Source organism: Ranitomeya variabilis, chromosome 8 (assembly GCF_051348905.1).
Source record: "Ranitomeya variabilis isolate aRanVar5 chromosome 8, aRanVar5.hap1, whole genome shotgun sequence".
In the NCBI taxonomy this organism is placed as follows: Eukaryota; Metazoa; Chordata; class Amphibia; order Anura; family Dendrobatidae; genus Ranitomeya; species Ranitomeya variabilis.
Window position 1 is genome coordinate 168699902 of NC_135239.1, and position 23359 is coordinate 168723260.

Genomic DNA, 23359 nt, shown 5'->3' on the forward strand with positions numbered 1-23359 from the left:
TGGGACACAGCATGCACATATCACTACCACACAGGACACAGCATGCACATATCACTACCACACAGGACACAGCATGCACACATGCTACTACAGGAGATGCAGCATGCACACATCGCTACCTCCCGGGACACAGCGTAAAAACATAGTAAGTAGCACAGCCACGTAGTGTATTGCACAGCCACGTAGTGTATTGCACAGCCACGTAGTATATTGCACAGCCACGTAGTATACAGCACAGCCACGTAGTATATAGCACAGCCCACGGAGTATATAGCACAGCCCACGGAGTATATAGCACAGTCACGTAGTATATAACACAGCCCACGGAGTATACAGCACAGCCACGTAGTATAGGTGCATTTATACGGAGACTTGATTACACACAGGTGGATTATATTTATCATCATTAGGCATTTAGGACAATGTGGAGATCAGACTGAACCAAAGAATCCATCTTGTCTTCCTCCTGAGAAATCTGGTTTACAACAGGAAAATTGAGCAAACTTGACATTTTCTTTTATGGAAAGTAATCACGCGCGCATTTCTCCTTGAAATTGTAGCCTTTCATCCACATACCAGATATTGTAACTTTTCACTAGAATAGATTTGCTTTGTAAGTGATTGTGAAATATGAGCGCTTGTGCGCATGTCTGTAAAATGTCTAACTTTTTACTATATAAAGAAGGGGCAGCGCCCAGTGAGGCAGGCGTGCTCCAGGGCTACCCCTGTTTATGACCACACAACCTTTGTGCTGCGTGTCATTTACTTGGATCCCTACATCCAGGAAGCCAGGGACGGAAGAAGGACTCAACATTTCTTGGCCGCCCGAACAGGGACCCGAGGCGAGAGTATCTGCTCGAGATTCACCTGCGGATACGGACAACGGAGATCTGGGATAATGGACGGCAAATGAACTGAAAAACCTGGCCAGGTAAGAGACATTATTAGTTCTCTTTTATCTGCCCTGTATTATCCGGAAGATCTCTACGAGCCGTGTCACGCTGGGTTAGTCTAGTAGTGAGTAGATACCTATAAAACTCGGGTTACCATATTGTATAGATTTATGAGTCTTGTCCCTGGCAGTGTGTGAACAGTGTGAAGGTTGTGGCATGTTGTGAAAGAAGAGCAAAAGTACGTAGAACAATAAGCCAAAATATTTGGGACACAAGCCTTATACACGAAAGTCAGCCTAACTGGGTCATGTGGTTGCGTCCTTTCGGGGAGACCTCCGCCCATGCTTGACTCTCTCTAAGTGCTTGAAACCATTTATTTCTGGATAAGGTTTGATAGAATGAGCCCAGGACGCGGACCCATGAGCCTGGGACAAGTATGATATCTGAGACTGAGAGTTTTGTGATCTGTATGGTGTTGCTAGGTCTGTTTGCGTGCATAATAGCACTTAAGTACGTTTTACACGTTAGAAAAAACGGAGCAGACAAGCCCTTCAATATTTTAGCTCCTTAGGAGAGAAGGCAACGAGACGCCACCAACAGAGGAAGTGGTTGTCCAAACGTCACCTAGGGTAGTCATAGCTAGTATTGGGACAAAATGGGAAATAAACAGACAAAAACCGTCTTAGGACAAGTGGAAGCAGCAGATATCATACAGGAAAGATGTGGAAAGACAGTCAGAAGACAGATTAGAAGGGTAAGAGAAAAATTGGGAATTTCAGAAGCTCTAGTGTTTAGCACTGAATGGGAAAGAGCAAAGAGAGAGAGAGGAGGAATAATTAAAGATAATGGATGGGAAGACATCGTACACTGTATGATAAAGGTCTCAAAAACAGCTAAAGAGGAGAATTGGAAGTACGATCCAGACACTTCCAAATGGATCATGGGGAAGGGAAAATGTTGTGGTATCCCACCCCCTTACCTAGATCCAAATGCCCAATCATTTGTACCATCTGGAGGAGCAGAAGGAGGAAAACAATTTCCAGCCTTGTATCCCAATCTTGGTGGGGTAGGAGGATGGGTATGTTCACACTGTGGACAACAAAATCCAGATTGGAGGAATGATTGCCTAGCCTGTGGTGCGCCTAGACATGGCACTGTACTTGCTCCTGTTAGGGTAGTACCAAGACCTTTTAGGGAAACAAATGCTGACGGGGTAATGGGAACTAGGTATCATCAAACTCGGCAATATTTCCCTTGGTCCCCTGCTGAAGGTATGTCTCTCTTGCATAACGCGCCAGACCCCACCCAGTTTCCAGTCAGATTTGCACAATATATACAGCAAATTATGCAGACTCACGCAGGAGTCTGGGCGGATGGAGAGGAATTATGTAGAATGAAAATGACTCCTGGTCTCTTCCAGGAATTACTGGCATATCTACAGGGACATAGGCCACAGGCAGGACAAGTGGGACAGGCAGGACAAGTAGGACAAGCAGGAGAAGGTGCCCTACAAACGGTAGAATCAGGCAATCAGTTCGTAGACCACTTAATAATTTTCATGAGGCAGAAACAGAGGCAGAGAGGAACAACGGGAGTGGTGGCTCAGAAACCTGGTCAATCAGTAGATGAGTATTATCTAGGGGTAGAAAATAGCTTTAGAGATGAAGGAATAGATCTGACCACTCCAGGAATGATGAGGTTAATTACAAAAACCTTCATAGATGGATTGTCTCCAAAAGTGAAGGAGAAACTTAAGGCCGCAACTCCTGATTGGAGAACCTTGGAAGACCCACACTTGGCTAGGCAAAAAGCCGTAGGGATAGAGTTGGATTTAAGAGAAAATCATAAGCCTGTCAGAATAGCGCAAGCAAACACAACAGGAGGGAGAGCAAGACACAATTTTCCTTGTCATTACTGCAAGAAACCAGGACATTTCCAGAGAGAATGTAGAAAGAAGCAGGCAGACATAAAATCAGGAAAATTTGTACCAAAGAATAAACCCTCAGACATCCAACAGACATCCATAGTGGATGGTCCCATACCAGATTCAGATTGACTCAATGTGTTACAAACCTCCCTACCAGCTAGAAGACCTATGATACAGGTGAATGTAGGGGGGAGAGAGATTCCATTTTTGATAGATACAGGTGCAACTTCCTCAATTTTGAATCAAGATTTTCTTCCGAATCCGGAAGATATTTCACAACAAACAACTTTTGCTGAGGGTTATGATGGGGTAATTCGAACACTGCCATATACTGTGCCCCTAGAGGTCTCATTAGGACCTAAATGTTTTGCATCCAGATTTTTGTATGCCAGAGGTGCCCCAACATGTTTGTTAGGAACTGATGTCCTAAAGAAATTAGAAGCTAATATCAATTTTAGGGAAGATGGCACAGTTATGCTGACTATCCCTGATGATGCAGAAACATTAGAACAATATGTCAGAATTCAGGCTTTTGAGGATCATACTGAAGAAAAAGAGTACACCACAGATCTAGACCTCTCAACGGTCCCAGAAACACTGTGGGCACAGGGTGACACTGATGTGGGATTATTGCATATCTCTCCTGTAAAACTATCTGTGCAACCAGGAACTGTTCTCCCACAGCTCAGACAATACCCTGTGAGTGCCCAGCAGGAACTAGCGATCACAAAACAGATAGAGGAATATAGAGAGAAAGGAGTTTTGGTAGAGATACAATCACCTGCTAACACTCCTCTGTATCCAGTCAAGAAGAGAACTCTTGATAAGAGTTCTATGCCCAAATATCGTATGGTACATGATCTAAGAGAAATAAACAAAGTTCTAGATCCAATCACCCCAGTTGTACCCAATCCTCATACGTTACTATCACAGATACCAGCCAGTTCTCAAGTGTTTACTGTAATAGATCTTTCAAATGCATTTTTCTCGGTTCCTTTACACCAAGACAGTTGGCATTTGTTTGCATTTACATTTAAGGGCAAACAGTTGGCGTGGACACGCCTTCCACAGGGAATGATACACTCCCCTACTCTTTATTCAAATGCCCTACAAACAGTCCTTCAGAGGTTTGAACCCGAACCACAGGTAGTAATTTTGCAGTATGTGGACGACATACTACTTTGCTGCCCAGACCTAGAAACTGCAGAAAGGTCCACTGTGAGTTTACTATGTTTCCTAGAAAAAGAAGGGTGTAAAGTGAATAGACAAAAGTTACAAGTTTGTCAGACCAAAGTGGTCTTTCTAGGTCATTGCATTTCTCAAGGTAAAAAGCATCTTACACCTCAAAGAACTGAAGCAATAAGACAGATGAATGAGCCTAGAAATCATAAACAGCTACGAGCATTTTTAGGAATAGTGTCTCATTGTAGACAATGGATTATACATGCCAGTCAACTAATGCAACCACTGTATGACTGTGTAAAAAGTGAACCTTACCTGTTGACAAAAGAAGGTCAGATTTCGTTCCAACAATTAAAAGATGCCCTTGTTTCAGCTCCAGCGTTAGGGCTACCAGACTACACCAAACCATTTCAGCTTATGGCTGCAGAAGTTGATTCTCATGCTACAGGAGTTCTTACCCAGAAGCATGCAGGGAAACAAAGACCAATTGCATATCTTTCAGCAAGGTTAGATCCCGTAGCTAGAGCAGCGCCAACCTGTGTACGTGTAGTTGTTGCTGTCTCACTATTGTTGGACAAAGCATCAGAAATTGTCCTAGAGCATCCACTCACAGTTCAAACTACACATGATGTTTATGGGATATTAAACCAGGTCCAACCAAAACACATTTCCATGGCCAGACACTTGCGGCTGCAGTGTTCTTTGCTGCTCCCCTCTACTATCACATTTACAAGGCTTCAGACTCTCAATTTAGCTACACTGCTACCTCTCGAGTCTGAAGGGGGGAATAAGGACACTGATCCACACGCAAATTTTTTCCCTACAGACACACATGATTGTACAGAGCTCATTTTACAAGAAACGGTAGGCTTACCCAATGTATCCGAAACACCACTTCAAAATCCAGATTTAGAGCTGTTTATAGATGGTAGTAGGTTTGCAGATGACACAGGTAACTTCCATACAGGGTATGCAGTTGTGTCAGAATCTGAAATTCTCAAAGCAGAACCACTTCCACCGAAACAGTCTGCACAAGAAGCAGAACTAACAGCATTGATTGAAGCGCTAAAAATAGCTGAGAATCAGACAGCTAATATATACACTGATTCTAGGTATGCACATGGTATTGTGTTTGATTTTGGAGTAATCTGGAGAGCTAGAGGTTACATGACAGCGTCAGGACAACCTGTAAAACATGCTTCTCTGATCAAACAGATCTTAGAGGCTGCACAAGAAACAAAAGAAGTAGCAGTAATCAAGGTAGCTGCACATGTGAGACTCGACACTAGGGAATCTAGGGGAAATGATAGGGCTGATAAAGCAGCCAAAGCAGCAGCAGTCAAACCCTTACAACAGGTTCATACTGTAAACCCCACAGAAAATACTGAAGATAGACTGAGACAAGCACAGGAAGATGCAGGAGAAGAGGAGAGGGACAGGTGGAAAAAGGAAGGGGCAGAAGAACAAGCAGGAATTTGGAAGAAAGATGGACTAATATGTCTACCTAGAGCCTGGTACCCGATTGTAGTTGGTGGATTGCACCACCCTACTCATGTGTCTGCAAATGCAATGACACTACTGGCAAAGCAAGTCTGGTTGGCTCCAGGTTTTGGCAACTATGCAAGAGACTATTGTGCTGCATGCGTTATATGCCTGGCACATAATCCCGGACAGACAACAAAGACCCCTATGAAGCACCACGTCCGACCTCTCTACCCGTTTCAGCGATTACAGATAGACTTTATCCAGCTGCCAAAAAGTAATGGGTATGAGTATGTGTTGGTGTGTGTGGACATGTTCTCGGGGTGGCCAGAGGCCTATCCAGTTCGGAAGGCTTCAGCTAAAAACACTGCTGTAAAGCTAGTTGCCGAACTGGTGCCCCGTTATGGTCTCCCTGAAGTGATCGAGTCAGATAGGGGTACTCATTTCACTGGAGAAATATTTCAAAATGTACTGAAAATGTTGGGTGTTGAAAGTCAGTTACACACTCCGTATCATCCACAAAGTTCTGGTAAGGTGGAACGCATGAATGGAACTTTAAAATTAAAAATACAGAAAGCCATGGCTGAAACAGGAAAGCCTTGGACAGAATGCCTTCCACTGGCCCTTTACTCAATACGCAATACCCCAAGGGGTAAGACTAAACTGTCTCCATATGAAATTTTGTTTGGCAGGACTGCCAATTTAGGATGTTATTTTCCACAGCAACTTGTGTTAAATATTGAGTCATTGACTTCTTATGTGCAAAATCTTCAGAAACAATTAACTAAGGTGCATGCCCAAGTTTTTGCTTCCCTTCCAGATCCTGACAACACTGAAGGAAGTCACAAGTTGGAACCAGGTGATCAAGTCTATGTAAAAAGACACACCAGAAAGGCTCTTGAACCAAGATTTGACGGACCCTTCCAAGTCCTGTTGACAACACCTACATCAGTCAAGCTTGAAGGAAAGGCATCATGGATACATGCAAGCCATTGCAAAAAAGCAGGACAAAACTCATGATATTGATGTTAATAATGTTAACCTCAACGGAGGCATGGGATAGACTGAATTCTCTAGCCCCTTTGAACAATAGATTTGTACAACATCATAGAAAATTAGTACATGACTTGTTAAATAATACGCAACCCCTGGCAGATTGTTGGATCTGTACCCATTCACCAGTATCAGCCACAAGTATACCTTTTCTAGCAGTTCCCGTGTCAGTTGAAGAAATATTCGCTTGGCCTAATTGTTCAGACAACCTGGCCAACAACCAAACTGGTAATACTAGGCTGTGGAATACTACAATCGCCATACCAATTGTGGGATGGGTAGAATTTCCTTGGTGGCAGGGTAATCTCTCAGGGACTGGTACACATCTACAATATTTGGCCTATAAGGGTGGGGCCTGGGTACCTAGGAATAAGACTGGATTAACTAATTTAGGACAGGTCCCCACAGAAAATCTACAGCTCAGTTTCAGTACAACCGCCGATCCCTCTGATGCTTTCAAACCTGTAGTATTGGAAAGATACATACATAATAGAAAATGGGAACATTCTGAGTTGTTCCCCCAAGGTGATGCAAACAGTTGTACAAGTAAGCCAGGGAACTTGGTTTGTAATGAATCCGATGAGTATGTCAACGGAATGCCTGTATGTGGGAATCCCGCAGCCGGGTACTGTAGCCCCTTGGGACAAAAACCCTCTTGGTGTATGCTTCAGAATGTATCTAGTTTTGTGGATTTGGCTCACAGATTGGTATTGCAGCACTCAGCTCTATGGGATCTGCCTGAGGGTACATTTTGGATATGCGGAGAAGGAGCATATAAATGGCTTCCCGTAGGTATAAAGGGTACTTGTACATTAGGACGCCTAACCCCGGCTACTTTCATAATTTCAAATAAACAAGTAAATATGCAAGCCGTGCCCAAGCACACACTGTATAAAAGAGCTGCAGATAACTCACCACGCCCCTCGGGGAGGCCACATGTAGTACAAATGGGAATTCCCAACAAAATTGTTAGTACCATTTTTATTTATCCTATGTTAACACAAATGTGGGATAAATTAGTTAGAGCCACAGATTATCTAGATGATCAGATCTGGGATATATTGGATATACTAAACACTAGTATAGCTGTACAGAATCAGCTTATAATAGTCGTCAACCAACATACCCTGGTATTAGATTACCTAACTGCCTCACAAGGGGGTATGTGTCAAATCATTGGACCCACCTGCTGTCATTATATAGACCCGAATAGTACTATGAGTATGACATTTAAATTAAAGGACGTACAACGACTCAGAGATCAGTATGACAAAGACAATGACCAGAATAAGGATAGCTGGTGGTCAGATACCTTTTCTTTTCTCAACCCAGCCAACTGGTTCAGAGGGATTGGTGGGTGGGTTGCTGGGATTATGCAGAGCATTATACATATAGTTATGATTATTGTAATCATATATGTATTATTCAAGATTGTGCTCAAGGGTATCTCAGTATGCACCGATAAATTTTGTGTAATAGATGCAAGAGTATAAAGTTTTTATGTTATCTTTTAGTGATTCTAATTATTATTGCCGAACTAATTTTTGTTTTTTTATATTTTAGTATACTGCTGTATAAAGAAGAAAATGCATAGACTTTATGCAAGAATTTGTGATAGATTATAAAAGAATATGTCAAAGGGGGGAATTGTGGAGATCAGACTGAACCAAAGAATCCATCTTGTCTTCCTCCTGAGAAATCTGGTTTACAACAGGAAAATTGAGCAAACTTGACATTTTCTTTTATGGAAAGTAATCACGCGCGCATTTCTCCTTGAAATTGTAGCCTTTCATCCACATACCAGATATTGTAACTTTTCACTAGAATAGATTTGCTTTGTAAGTGATTGTGAAATATGAGCGCTTGTGCGCATGTCTGTAAAATGTCTAACTTTTTACTATATAAAGAAGGGGCAGCGCCCAGTGAGGCAGGCGTGCTCCAGGGCTACCCCTGTTTATGACCACACAACCTTTGTGCTGCGTGTCATTTACTTGGATCCCTACATCCAGGAAGCCAGGGACGGAAGAAGGACTCAACAACAACATTGGATCATTCAGAGATCCACACTGAACTTCTGGAGTAAGTTTGCTGCACTGAAAGTAAAAAGGCTGAATAATATTGCACGCCCCACTTTTCAGTTTTTGAATTTCCACAAAAATTTAAAATAACCAATAAATTTCGGTCAACTTCACAATTGTGTTCCACTTGCTGTTGATTCTTCACCAAAAATTTACATTTGGTATCTTTATGTTTGAAGCATGATATGTGGCAAAAGGTTGAAAAGTTCCAGGGGGACGAATACTTTTGCAAGGCACTGTACAACTAAGGCGTAAAAAAAAGCATCAACAAAAGACTATTTTGAGGTTTCTGGGGACAAAGAAAATGCCCAGGTCCGAGGGCCGCCTCACAGTAAGGACATGATTATCCCCACCCACTGGAACTAATTAAATGAAGACTGATGTCGCAGGGTAAAAAATAGCCTACAGCTCTCCCTGAACACCCTAATCTGTTTTTTCTCTCCCCTAAAATGATCAAGGAGGTTCTCTACAGGTTCGGGAGAGACCAACTGTACATCAGAGGGTACAGACGTCACAGCCACTTCCAGAAGTGGAGAACTATGGGAAGTTTTCATCAAGCTGAATATCTGACTCTGCAACTAATAATGTGTCGATTCAAGACTCCGGTATTACTTAGCCAGAGCCTGAATCATTTTTGTCATTTTGTCATTTTAGTCACAGAGCAAGCAATCAGCAATATACACTTAATATCTCAGATACAATTACGTTGAAAACAATGAGGACCTGAACTTTTGACCTGGAAAATATCTCTGTCTCTCTGCAATGGACTTCACCCAGAACTCCGAACACTGAAACAGACTTGTGGGAGAAGTCCATGTTCGGCGTTTAGTTCCAGACACTAAGGGTACCGTCTCACAGTGGCACTTTGGTCGCTACGACGGCACGATCCGTGACGTTCCAGCGATATACTTACGATCTCGCTGTGTCTGACACGCTACTGCGATCAGGGACCCCGCTGAGAATCGTACGTCGTAGCAGATCGTTTGAAACTTTCTTTCATCGTCAAGTGTCCCGCTGTGGCGGCATGATCGCATCGTGTAACAAAGGTGTGCACGATATTGTATACGATGTAATGGGTGGAGGAGCTTGATACGTAGGAGCGCCAAATTTTCCACCTCCTGTGTGCTGATTGGGCGGTACAATACTGTGCGCTCATTCGACAGACGTGGTACTATTGTTCCCGGCCGATAAAACCGCGGCTCTCGAGCGCTGTATTCTTTTCTCTCCAAACAATGCGCGCACAGTAACCAACGGCCAATCAGCACATTACAGGTGTAGTTAGCTAGCAGCACAACACGCCCCTCGTGAACAACGTCACGCATAGATTATACAAAATGTGCTCTGAATTGTGAGAGCACCTCCTGTGTGACATGCCCGTACGACTGTCCCGTACGACTTCTACATCGCAAATACGTCATGAAATTATCGCTCCAGCCGCCGTGCATTGCGAAGTGTGACCGCAGTCTACGACGCTGGAGCGATAATGGAGTGACGCTGGAGCGTCACGGATCGTGCCGTCGTAGCGACCAAAGTGCCACTGTGGGACGGTACCTTAACTGTCCAGTATGAACAGTTACCAAGCATTGGGTATTCTGTATCTTTACTGAACCTTGAGATAAGTGGAGTTGGAAGTGTCAACCCTGCTGTTCTGTTTAGATTTCACATAAAAAAATTGTACCAAATAAAGTAAACAAAAATTAAAAAAAAAAAAAATTCCCACAGAGAGTACCCCCCTAATGACGAAAAGTCAGGGACCCTCAAGTCTCAGAATCACACGCTGAATTTTTATAACATTATAGAATTTCAAAAACGGTCATTTATGACCAACAGAACAGCAGGGTTAAACATGCTATGAATACTGTTGAAGGAAAGAGTACAAAGTGTTTTATCTGAGGTTAAAAGGTTAATCCATAAGATTGCACTCACCAGATGTAGCTGAGTTGAAGCATTGAAAGGATTCGCTGCAGCAGATCCACGAGTCGAGGAAGGACGAGCCGTTAGATACAGTTTGGGACAATTGTGGTAAATTTCTGCGCTGCTGAATCACTAGAATTCCAAAATTATTAGTACATGTGGCTTTATTATTCTACGCGTTTCAGAGTTCAAGACTCCTTCATCAGGAAACACCACAGGAACATCTGTGGTGTTTCCTGATGAAGGAGTCTTGAACGCTGAAACGCATAGAATAATAAAGCCACATCTATATATATAATTGTCTAAGGTCCACTTCCGTCTCTCTGTCCTGGAAATCCCGCGTCGCTGATCGGTCATGGCCTGGCGGCCGCGACCAATCAGCGATGGGCACAGCCCGGCCGAGAATTAGTCCCTCCCTACTTCCGCTCCATACTCCCCTCCAGTCAGCGCTCACACAGGGTTAATGGCAGCGTTAACGGACTGCGCTATGCCGCGGTGTAACGCATTCCGTTAATGCAGCTATTAACCCCGTGTGACCAACTTTTTACTATTGATGCTGCCTATGCAGCATCAATAGTAAAAAAAATAATGTTAAAAATAATAAAAAAACTAAAAACCTGCTATTCTCACCTTCCGTCGTCTGGCAATGAGCGCGCGGCTGCCACCATCTTTCGTTCCCAGAGATGCATTGCGAAATTACCCAGAAGACTTAGTGGTCTCGCGAGACCGCTAAGTCATCTGGGTAATTTCGCAATGCATCTCTGGGAACGGAAGCTGGCGGGCGCTCGCGCATCGGGACAGCTTCGCTGGACGACGGAGGGTGAGTATATAACTATTTTTTATTTGAATTATTTTTTTAACAGGGATATGGTGCCCACACTGCTATATACTGCGTGGGCTGTGTTATATACTGCATGGGCTGTGTTATATACTGCGTGGGCTGTGCTATGTATTACATGGGCAGTGTTATATACTACGTGGGCAGTGTTATATACTGCGTGGGCTGTGTTATATACTGCGTGGGCTGTGTTATATACTATGTGGGCTGTGTTATATACTGCGTGGCTGCTATATACTATGTGGGCTGTGTAATATACTGCGTGGCTGCTATATACTATGTGGGCTGTGTTATATACTGCGTGGCTGCTATATACTATGTGGCTCCTATATACTACGTGGCCTGTGCTATATAGTATGTCGCTGCTACATACATACATACATACATATTCTAGAATACCCGATGCGTTAGAATCGGGCCGCCATCTAGTCTACTATATAATTGTCTAAGGGTCACTTCCATCTGTCTGTCTGTCACGGATATTCATTGGTCACAGCCTCTGTCTGTCATGGAAATCCAAGTCGCTGATTGGTCGCGGCAAAACGGTCACGACCAATCAGTGACGGGCACAGTCCGGCGGCAAAATGGCCGCTCCTTACTCCCCACAGTCAGTGCCCGCTCCATACTCCCCTCCACTCAGCGCTCACACAGGGTTAATGGCAGCGGTAACGGACCGCGTTATGCCGTTACCGCTGCTATTAACCCTGTGTGACCAACTTTTTACTATTGATGCTGCCTATGCGGCATCAATAGTAAAAAGATCTAATGTTAAAAATAATTTTAAAAAAATAAAAAATAGTTATATACTCACCGTCTGTCGGCCCCTCTGATCCAGAACCGGCCTTTCCCGCTCCTCGCGACGCCCCGGTGACCGCTCCATGCATTGCGGTCTCGCGAGATGATGACGTAGCGGTCTCGCAAGACCGCTACGTCATCATCTCGCGAGACCGCAATGCACTCTTGGGTCCGGAGCGCGTGATGAGCGTCGGTAAACGCTTCGCCTGGATCCGGGGCCAACGGAAGGTGAGTATATAACTATTTTTTATTTTAATTCATTTTTTTAACAGGGATATGATGCCCACATTGCTATATACTGCGTGGGCTGTGCAATATACTATGTGGGCTGTGCAATGTACTGCGTGGGCTGTGCAATATACAACGTGGGCTGTGCAATATACTACGTGGGCTGTGCAATATACAACGTGGGCTGTGCAATATACTACGTGGGCTGTGCAATATACTGCTTGGGCTGAGCAATATACTGCGTGGGCTGTGCTATATACTGCGTGGGCTGTGCTATATACTGCGTGGGCTGTGCAATATACTACGTGGGCTGTGCAAAATACTACGTGGGCTGTGCAATATACAACGTGGGCTGTGCAATATACTACGTGGGCTGTGCAATGTACTGCGTGGGCTGTGCAATATACTATGTGGGCTGTGCAATGTACTATGTGCGCTGTGCAATGTTCTACGTGGGCTGTGCAATGTACTACGTGGGCTGTGCAATGTACTACAGTTGTGGCCAAAAGTATTCACACCCCTGCAATTCTGTCAGATAATACTTAGTTTCTTCCTGAAAATGATTGCAAACACAAATTCTTTGTTATTACTATCTTCATTTAATTTGTCTTACATGAAATAACACAAAAAGAACTGTCCTAAAGCCAAATTGGATATAATTCCACACCAAACATAAAAAAGAGGGTGGACAAAAGTATTGGCACTGTTCGAAAAATCATGTGATGCTTCTCTAATTTGTGTAATTAACAGCACCTGTAACTTACCTGTGGTACCTAACAGGTGTTGGCAATAACTAAATCACACTTGCAGCCAGTTGACATGGATTAAAGTTGACTCAACCTCTGTCCTGTGTCCTTGTGTGTACCACATTGAGCATGGAGAAAAGAAAGAAGACCAAAGAACTGTCTGAGGACTTGACAAAACCAAATTGTGAGGAAGCATGAGCAATCTCAAGGCTACAAGTCCTTCTCCAAAGACCTGAATGTTCTGTGTCTACCGTGCGCAGTGTCATCAAGACGTTTAAAGCCCATGGCACTGTGGCTAACCTCCCTAGATGTGGACGGAAAAGAAAAATTGACAAGAGATTTCAACGCAAGATTGTGCGGATGTTGGATAAAGAACCTCGACTAACATCCAAACAAGTTCAAGCTGCCCTGCAGTCCGAGGGTACAACAGTGTCAACCCGTACTATCTGTCGGCGTCTGAATGAAAAGGGACTGTATGGTAGGAGACCCAGGAAGACCCCACTTCTTACCCCGAGACATAAAAAAGCCAGGCTGGAGTTTGCCAAAACTTACCTGAAAAAGCCTAACACATTTTGGAAGAATGTTCTCTGGTCAGATGAGACAAAAGTAGAGGTTTTTGGGCAAAGGCATCAACATACAGTTTACAGGAGAAAAAAAGAGGCATTCAAAGAAAAGAACACAGTCCCTAGAGTCAAACATGGTGGAGGTTCCCTGATGTTTTGGGGTTGCTTTGCTGCCTCTGGCACTGGACTGCTTGACCGTGTGCATGACATTATGAAGTCTGAAGACTACCAACAAATTTTGCAGCATAATGTAGGGACCAGTGTGAGAAAGCTGGGTCTCCCTCAGAGGTTATGGGTCTTCCAGCAGGACAATGACCCAAAACACACTTCAAAAAGCACTAGAAAATGGTTTGAGAGAAAGCACTGGAGACTTCTAAGGTGGCCAGCAATGAGTCCAGACCTGAATCCCATAGAACACCTGTGGAGAGATCAAAAAATGGCAGTTTGGAGAAGGCACCCTTCAAATATCAGGGACCTGGAGCAGTTTGCCAAAGAAGAATGGTCTAAAATTCCAGCAGAGCATTGTAAGAAACTCATTGATGGTTACCGGAAGCGGTTGGTGGCAGTTATTTTGGCTAAAGGTTGTGCAACCAAGTATTAGGTTGAGGGTGCCAATACTTTTGTCTGGCCCATTTTTGGAGTTTTGTGTGAAATGATCAATGTTTTGCTTTTTGCTTCATTCTCTTTTGTGTTTTTTAATTTAAGACAAATTAAATGAAGATAATAATACCAAAGAATTTGTGATTGCAATCATTTTCAGGGAGAAACTGAGTATTATCTGACAGAATTGCAGGGGTGTCAATACTTTTGGCCACAACTGTACGTGGGCTGTGCAATATGCTGCGTGGGCTGTGCTATATACACTGTGTTCCAAATTATTATGCAAATTGGATTTAAGTGCCTTAAAGATTTAATTGTTTTGTTTTTCAAATAAACTTGTGGATGGTATTGTGTCTCAGGGCTCAATGAATCACTGAAATCAATCTTAAACACGTGATAATTAGTTTTCCAGGTGATTCTAATTAAAGGAAAACTACTCAAAAATGATGTTCCACATTATTATGCAGGTCACAGGTTTCAAGCAATATGGGAAATAAAAAGGATCTCTCTGCTGCTGAAAAGTGTTAAATAGTGCAATGCCTTGGACAAGGTATGAAAAAATTAGATATTTCACGAAAACTTAAGAGTGATCATCATACTCTGATGAGATTTGTGACTGAAACAGAGCACAGACAGAGTTCATGCAAATAAAGTCATAATGAGGAAGTTTTCTGGCAGACAAATTCATTGGATTAAGAGAGCAGCTGCAAAAATTCCATTACAAAGCAGCAAACAGTTATTTGAAGCTGCTGGTGCGTCTGGAGTCCCTCAAACCTCAAGGTGTAGGATCCTTCAAAGGCTTGCTGTGGTGCATAAACCTACTATTCGGCCACTCCTAAACAGTGTTCACAAGCAGAAACGGTTGCAGTGGGCCCAGACATACATGAAGACTAATTTTCAAACAGTCTTGTTTACTGATGAGTGTCGAGCAACTCTGGACGGTCCAGATGGATGGTTGGTAGATGGCCACCATGTCCCAACAAGGCTGCGACGTCAGCAAGGAGGCGGAGGAGTCATGTTTTGGGCTGGAATCATGGGGAACCAGCTGGTAGGGCCCTTTAAGGTTCCTGAAGGTGTGAAAATGACCTCAGCAAAAGTAAATAGAGTTTGTGACTGACAACTTTCTTCCATGGTCTAAAAAGCAGAAACGTGCCTTCAGGAACAAAATCATCTTCATGCATGACAATAAATACATCTGAGTAATTGGCTGCTATGGGCATAAAAGGAGATAAACTCATGGTGTGGCCACCATCTTCCCCTGACCTCAACCCTATAGAGAACCTTTGGAGTATCATCAAGCAAAAGATCTATGAGGGTGGGAGGCCGTTCACATCAAAACAGCAGCTCTGGGAGGCTATTCTGACTTCATGCAAAGAAATACAAGCAGAAACTCTCCATAAACTCACAAGTTCAATGGATGCAAGAATTGTGAAGGTAATATCAATGAAGGGTTCCTATGTTAACATGTAACTTGGCCTGTTAGGATGTTTTGGAGTTAAATAGCTTTTTTGTTCAGTGAATGTGACCTCCTAATGCTGCAAATTCCACAAATGAGCATTTTCAGTTCTTTAAAACATATCAAATGTTTAGAAATACTACTGTGCCTAATAATTTGGAACAGTGCATTTTGAGTTTTTATTCATTTTGGAGATTATACTGTTATCATTGGGAGGTTTCTTCAATAAAATTTGATGTATAATCTAACGGGCGATGACTTTTATTAGACTGACTGTCATTTGCACCGACCATTTAGGAAAATCCGAGAAAAATGTCATTTGCATAATAATTTGGAACATAGTGTACTACGTGGGCTGTGCAATATACTACGTGGGCTGTTATACACTATGTGGTCTGTGTTATACACTACGTGGCCTGTGTTATACACTACGTTGGCTGTGTTATACACTATGTGGCCTGTGTTATACACTTCGTGGGCTGTTATACACTACATGGCCTGTGTTATACACTACGTGGGCTGTGTTATACACTACGTGGGTTGTGTTATACACTACGTGGGTTGTGTTATACACTACGTGGGCTGTGTTATATACTGCGTGCGTGGGCTGTTATATACTACGTGAGCTGTTATATGCTACGTGGGCTGTTATACACTCCGTGGGCTGTGCTATATACTACGTGGTAGTGCTGTATACTCCGTGGGCTGTGTTATATACTACGTGACTGTGCTATATACTCCGTGGGCTGTGCTATATACTCCGTGGGCTGTGCTATATACTACGTGGCTGTGCTATATAATCCCTGGGCTGTGCTATATACTCCATGGGCTGTTTCATAAATAAACTACATACATATTCTAGAATACCCGATGCGTTAGAATCGGGCTACCATCGGGTGTACTAATAATTCTGGAATTCTAGTGATTCAGCAGTGCAGAAATTTACCACAATTATCTCAATCTGTTAATAAACATAAGCATTTCACAACTGGATTTCTTTGTGTAGACTGATGAGGACTGTGGGCTCTTATGAATAGCCAATTTATGAGCTAAGTACCTTTATTTTTATTAGTATATAGCAGTAAAGCAACATAAATTTTATATATTCAGTGTTTGCAGACATCTTAGCGCTTACACAGACTGCTGTATTATCTTGTTAGTATATTATACAGTCACAGAAACTTGCACCTCTTCATACTTGCTTTATTCTGTTCAGACACGCTGGACACTCGTTTGGTGCTAGTGGCAAATGGGGCATGTGTTCACGTTATTTTCATGTTTGTGTTGTTTTCCTCTTGTTTTTTTGGGGGGTTTCCCACAGCCATAAAAACATATTGATAATTAGTTTTCCCAAGAATTGGCCCTAATGTGTCCTATAGACAAGGAAAAGATTGTGAGACGCAATGGTCTTTATCTTACCAAGCTTATTTATCCTTGGCTTTGTACAGGATTAATTACTAGACTCATTAAAAGGAAAAACGTAGCTGATTAAACTAAATGCCATTAGCTCCACAATTTATCCCTTGTAATTAAATATTGATTTTCATTTGGCAACTCTTAGGGATAGCATTTAAGATGTAAAAACAAAGGGAAAAGGGGAAAATGGATGGAGCTCACCACACTGCAAAGCAATCAATGTCCTTGCTGGAGATATAGATGAAGGGTGCTGCTTCTGCTGGTGACTAAGGGTACTGTCACACAGTGCAATTTCGATCGCTACGACGGCACGATTCGTGACGTTCTAGCGATATCGTTACGATATCGTTGTGTCTGACACGCTACTGCGATCCGGATCCCCGCTGAGAATCGTACGTCGTGGCGGCATGATTGCATCGTGTGACACAGGTTGTATACGATGTGCGCACAGTAACCAACGGCTTCTACATCGCAAATACGTCATGAAATTATCGCTCCAGCGCCGTGTATTGCAACGTGTGACCGCAGTATACGACGCTGGAGCGATATCGTGTCGTCGTAGCGATCAAAATTGCACTGTGTGACAGTACCCTTAGAAAAGTCTATGGCTGGATTAGTTTAGTTATTTATTACTAGCTGTACTACCCGGCTTCGCCCGGGTTAATAGCTGCTGTTAGCAAGATAAAATGTGTTAACAAAAATGTATTCATGTCTGCAAGCCTCGCTTCCCTCTCCTCAGAAAGTTCATTGGCCCTTGAGGAAGCAGCTCTTGTTCTCTTGTCTGCAAGCCTCGCTTCCCTCTGCTCAGAAAGTTCATTGGCTCTTGAGGAAGCAGCTGCTGTTCTCATGTGTGTCAGTCTTGTTTCTCGGTCTTCACATTTTTCATTGGCCCGTAATGCAGCTTTTCTTTTCGCATCAGCTGACATTCGTGCCATGGAATTCCTTTTCTTATGCGGCATTATTGTGGTAAAAATAGTCTGGAACTGGCAGTTTCTATATCCTCTCACATAGAGGTAATGTGACTGACATCAGCCTTTCCACCAACACACACTAACTGACATGCTATTACCTCACACAAACTTTGTTATACTGAGAAAGTCCTTTGTTGCCTATATTAACCAATCAGAGCTCAGATTAATTAACTGTAGCAAAATAGAAGCTGAGCTGTGATTGCTTGCTATTGGCAGCCTGATAAATCCCCAGCCAACAGTAAGCCCTCCCCCCTGACAGTATATATTAGCTCACACATACACATAACAGACAGGTCATGTGACTGACAGCTGCCGTATTTCCTATATGGTACATTTGTTGCTCTTGTAGTTTGTCTGCTTATTAATCAGATGTTTATTTTTGAAGGATAATACCAGACTTGTGTGTGTTTTAGGGCGAGTTTCATGTGTCAAGTTGTGTGTGTTGAGTTGCGTGTGGCGACATGCATGTAGCGACTTTTGTGAGATGAGTTTTGTGTGGCGACATGCGTGTAGCAACTTTTTGTGTGGCGAGTTGCATGTGACAGGTTAGTGTAGCAAGTTGTGTGCACCAAGTTTTGCGCGTGGCGAGTTTTGCGCGTGGCGAGTTTTATGTGTGGTGCCTTTTGAGTATGTGCAAGTTTTGTGTGAGGCGACTTTTGCATGTGTTGCAACTTTTGTGCATGTGGCAGTTTTTCCACGTGTGCAAGTTTTGCATGTGGCGAGTTTTCCAATGAGGTGAGTTTTGCACGTGTGGCGAGTTTTGCATGTGGCGAATTTTGCGCGTGGCGAGTTCTGAGCGGCGACTTTTGTGTTTTGACTTTTATGTGGCGAGGTTGGTGTATGTGTGGTGAAATGTATGCTGAGGGTGATATGTGTTCAAGCACGTGGTAGTGTGTGGCGCATTTTGTGTGTGTGTGTTCATATCCCCGTGTGTGGTGAGTATCCCATGTCGGGGCCCCACCTTAGCAACTGTATGGTATATACTCTTTGGCGCCATCGTTCTCAATCTTTAAGTCCCCCTTGTTCACATTTGGCAGCTGTCAATTCGCCTCCAACACTTTTCCTTTCACTTTTTTCCCATTATGTAGATAGGGGCAAAATTGTTTGGTGAATTGGAACGCACGGGGATAAAATTTTGCCTCACAACATAGCCTATGACGCTCTCAGGGTCCAGACGTGTGACTGTGCAAAATTTTGTGGCTGTAGCTGCGACGGTGCAGATGCCAATCCCGGACATACACACATACACATTCAGCTTTATATATTAGACTAGCTGAAGAGCCCGGCGTTGCCTGGGCATAGTAAATATCTGTGGTTAGTTATAGCACCTCACTTCTCTTATTTTCCCATCACGCCTCTCATTTTCCCCATCACATCTTTCATTTTCCCCCTCACATCTCTCATTTTCTCCCTCACACCTCTCATTTTCCCCCTCACTCCTCTTATTTTCCCCCTCACTCCTCTCATTCCCCCCTAACACTTGTCATTTCGACCTCACATCTGTCATTTTCCGATCACTCCACTATTTTCCCTCACTCCTCTCATTTTGCACTCACACCTTTTCATTTTCACCTCACACCTCTCATTTTCACCTCAGTATATACATGTTTGTCATCTCCCTTATATATAGTATACACCTGTATGTCATCTCCTGTATATAGTATATACCTGTATGTCATCTCCCCTGTATATAGTATATACCTGCTGTGTGCCATCTCCCCTGTATATAGTATATACCTGTATGTCATATCCTCCTATATATAGTATATACCTGTATGTAATCTCCTCCTGTATATAGTATATACCTGTGTGTCATCTCACCTATATATAGTATATATCTGTGTGTCATCTCCTCCTGTATATAGTATATACCTGTATGTCATCTCCTCCTATACATAGCTGTCATGATCTCAATGGCAAGAGAACATAGCATAAGCATATATAGGAACTAGCTCTTGGAAGATGGGAACTGAGCTGACCATGAACTAAACCTAACGCACAACTAGCAGTGGCCGGGTAGCATGCCTACGTTGATTCTAGATGCCCCGCACCAGCCGGAGGACTAAATAAAGCTAGCAGAGGAAAATATTAGTCCTAGCTCACCTCTAGAGAAATACCCCGAAAGGAGACAGAGGCCCCCCACATGTATTGGCGGTGAGTTGAGATGAAATAACAAACGTAGTATGAAAATAGGTTTAGCAAATTTGAGGTCCACTTACTACATAGCAGAAGACAGAAAGGACACTTTCATGGTCAGCTGAAAACCCTATCAAAAACACCATCCAGAAATTACTTTAAAACTCTGGCATTAACTCATAACACCAGAGTGGCAATTCCTGTTCACAAGAGCTTTCCAGACACAGTAACGAAACTACAGCTGTGAACTGGAACAAAAATGCAAAAACAAACATGGACAAGAGTCCAACTTATCTAGTAGTTGTCTAGGAGCAGGAACAAGCACAGAGAGGCTTCTGATAACATTGTTGACCGGCAAGCAACTAACAGAGCAGCAAGGTTATATAGCGACTCCCACATCTTGATGGGAACAGGTGAACAGAGAAGATGAAGACACCAGTTCAATTCCACCAGTAGCCACCGGGGGAGCCCAGAATCCAAATTCACAACAGTACCCCCCCCTCAAGGAGGGGGCACCGAACCCTCACCAGAACCACCAGGGCGATCAGGATGGGCCCTATGAAAGGCACGAACCAGATCGGAGGCATGAACATCAGATGCATTCACCCAAGAATTATCCTCCTGGCCGTATCCCTTCCACTTGACCAGATACTGGAGTCTCCGTCTGGAAACACGAGAGTCTAAGATTTTCTCCACAACGTACTCCAACTCACCCTCAACCAACACCGGAGCAGGAGGCTCAACGGAAGGCACAACCGGTACCTCATACCTGCGCAATAATGACCGATGAAAAACGTTATGAATAGAAAAGGATGCAGGGAGGTCCAAACGGAAGGAAACAGGGTTAAGAATCTCCAATATCTTATACGGGCCGATAAACCGAGGCTTAAACTTAGGAGAAGAGACCCTCATAGGGACAAAACGAGAAGACAACCACACCAAATCCCCAACAGAAAGCCGAGGACCAACACGACGGTGGCGGTTGGCAAAAAGCTGAGTCTTCTCCTGGGACAACCTCAAATTGTCCACCACCTGCCCCCAGATCTGATGCAATCTCTCCACCACAGCATCCACTCCAGGACAATCCGAAGATTCCACCTGACCAGAGGAAAATCGAGGATGAAACCCCGAATTACAGAAAAACGGGGACACCAAAGTGGCAGAGCTGGCCCGATTATTGAGAGCGAACTCCGCCAATGGCAAAAAAGCAACCCAATCATCCTGGTCAGCAGACACAAAACACCTCAGATATGTCTCCAGGGTCTGATTAATCCGCTCGGTCTGGCCATTCGTCTGAGGATGGAAAGCGGACGAAAAAGATAAATCTATGCCCATCCTAGCACAGAATGCCCGCCAAAATCTAGACACGAATTGGGTCCCTCTGTCAGAAACGATATTCTCAGGAATACCATGCAAACGAACAACATTTTGAAAAAACAGAGGAACCAACTCGGAAGAAGAAGGTAACTTGGGCAGAGGAACCAAATGGACCATCTTAGAAAAACGGTCACACACCACCCAGATGACAGACATCTTCTGAGAAACAGGCAGATCTGAAATAAAATCCATCGAGATGTGCGTCCAAGGCCTCTTAGGAATAGGCAAGGGCAACAATAGTCCACTAGCCCGAGAACAACAAGGCTTGGCCCGAGCACAAACGTCACAAGACTGCACAAAGCCTCGCACATCTCGTGACAGGGAAGGCCACCAGAAGGACCTTGCCACCAAATCCCTGGTACCAAAAATGCCAGGATGACCTGCCAACGCAGAAGAATGAACCTCAGAGATGACTCTACTGGTCCAATCATCAGGAACAAACAGTTTATCAGGTGGGCAACGATCAGGTCTATCCGCCTGAAACTCCTGCAAGGCCCGCCGCAGGTCTGGAGAAACGGCTGACAATACCACTCCATCCCTAAGGATACCTGTGGGCTCAGAGTTACCAGGCGAGTCAGGCTCAAAACTCCTAGAAAGGGCATCCGCCTTAACATTCTTAGAACCCGGTAGGTATGACACCACAAAATTAAACCGAGAGAAAAATAATGACCAGCGCGCCTGTCTAGGATTCAGGCGCCTGGCGGTCTCAAGATAAATCAAATTTTTGTGGTCAGTCAATACCACCACCTGATGTCTGGCCCCCTCAAGCCAATGGCGCCACTCCTCAAAAGCCCACTTCATGGCCAAAAGCTCCCGATTCCCAACATCATAATTCCGCTCAGCGGGCGAAAATTTACGGGAAAAGAAGGCACAAGGCCTCATCACGGAGCAGTCAGAACTTTTCTGCGACAACACTGCCCCAGCTCCGATCTCAGAAGCGTCGACCTCAACCTGAAAAGGTAGAGCAACATCAGGCTGACGCAACACAGGGGCAGAGGAAAAACGGCGCTTAAGCTCCCGAAAGGCCTCCACAGCATCAGGGGACCAATCAGCAACATCAGCACCCTTCTTAGTCAAATCGGTCAATGGCTTAGCAATATCCGAAAAACCAGCAATAAATCGACGATAAAAGTTAGCAAAGCCCAAAAATTTCTGAAGACTCTTAAGAGAAGAGGGCTGCGTCCAATCACAAATAGCTTGAACCTTGACAGGATCCATTTCAATGGAAGAGGGGGAAAAAATATATCCCAAAAAGGAAATCCTCTGTACCCCAAAAACACACTTAGAACCCTTCACACACAAAGAATTAGACCGCAAAACCTGAAAAACCCTCCTGACTTGCTGGACATGAGAGTCCCAGTCATCCGAAAAAATCAGAATATCATCCAGATACACAATCATAAATTTATCCAAATAATCGCGAAAAATATCATGCATAAAGGACTGGAAAACTGACGGAGCATTAGAAAGACCAAAAGGCATCACTAAATACTCAAAGTGGCCCTCGGGCGTATTAAATGCGGTTTTCCACTCATCCCCCTGCCTGATTCGCACCAAATTATACGCCCCACGAAGGTCAATCTTAGAGAACCACTTGGCCCCCTTTATGCGAGCAAACAAATCAGTCAGCAACGGCAATGGGTATTGATATTTAACAGTGATTTTATTCAAAAGCCGATAATCAATACATGGTCTCAAAGAGCC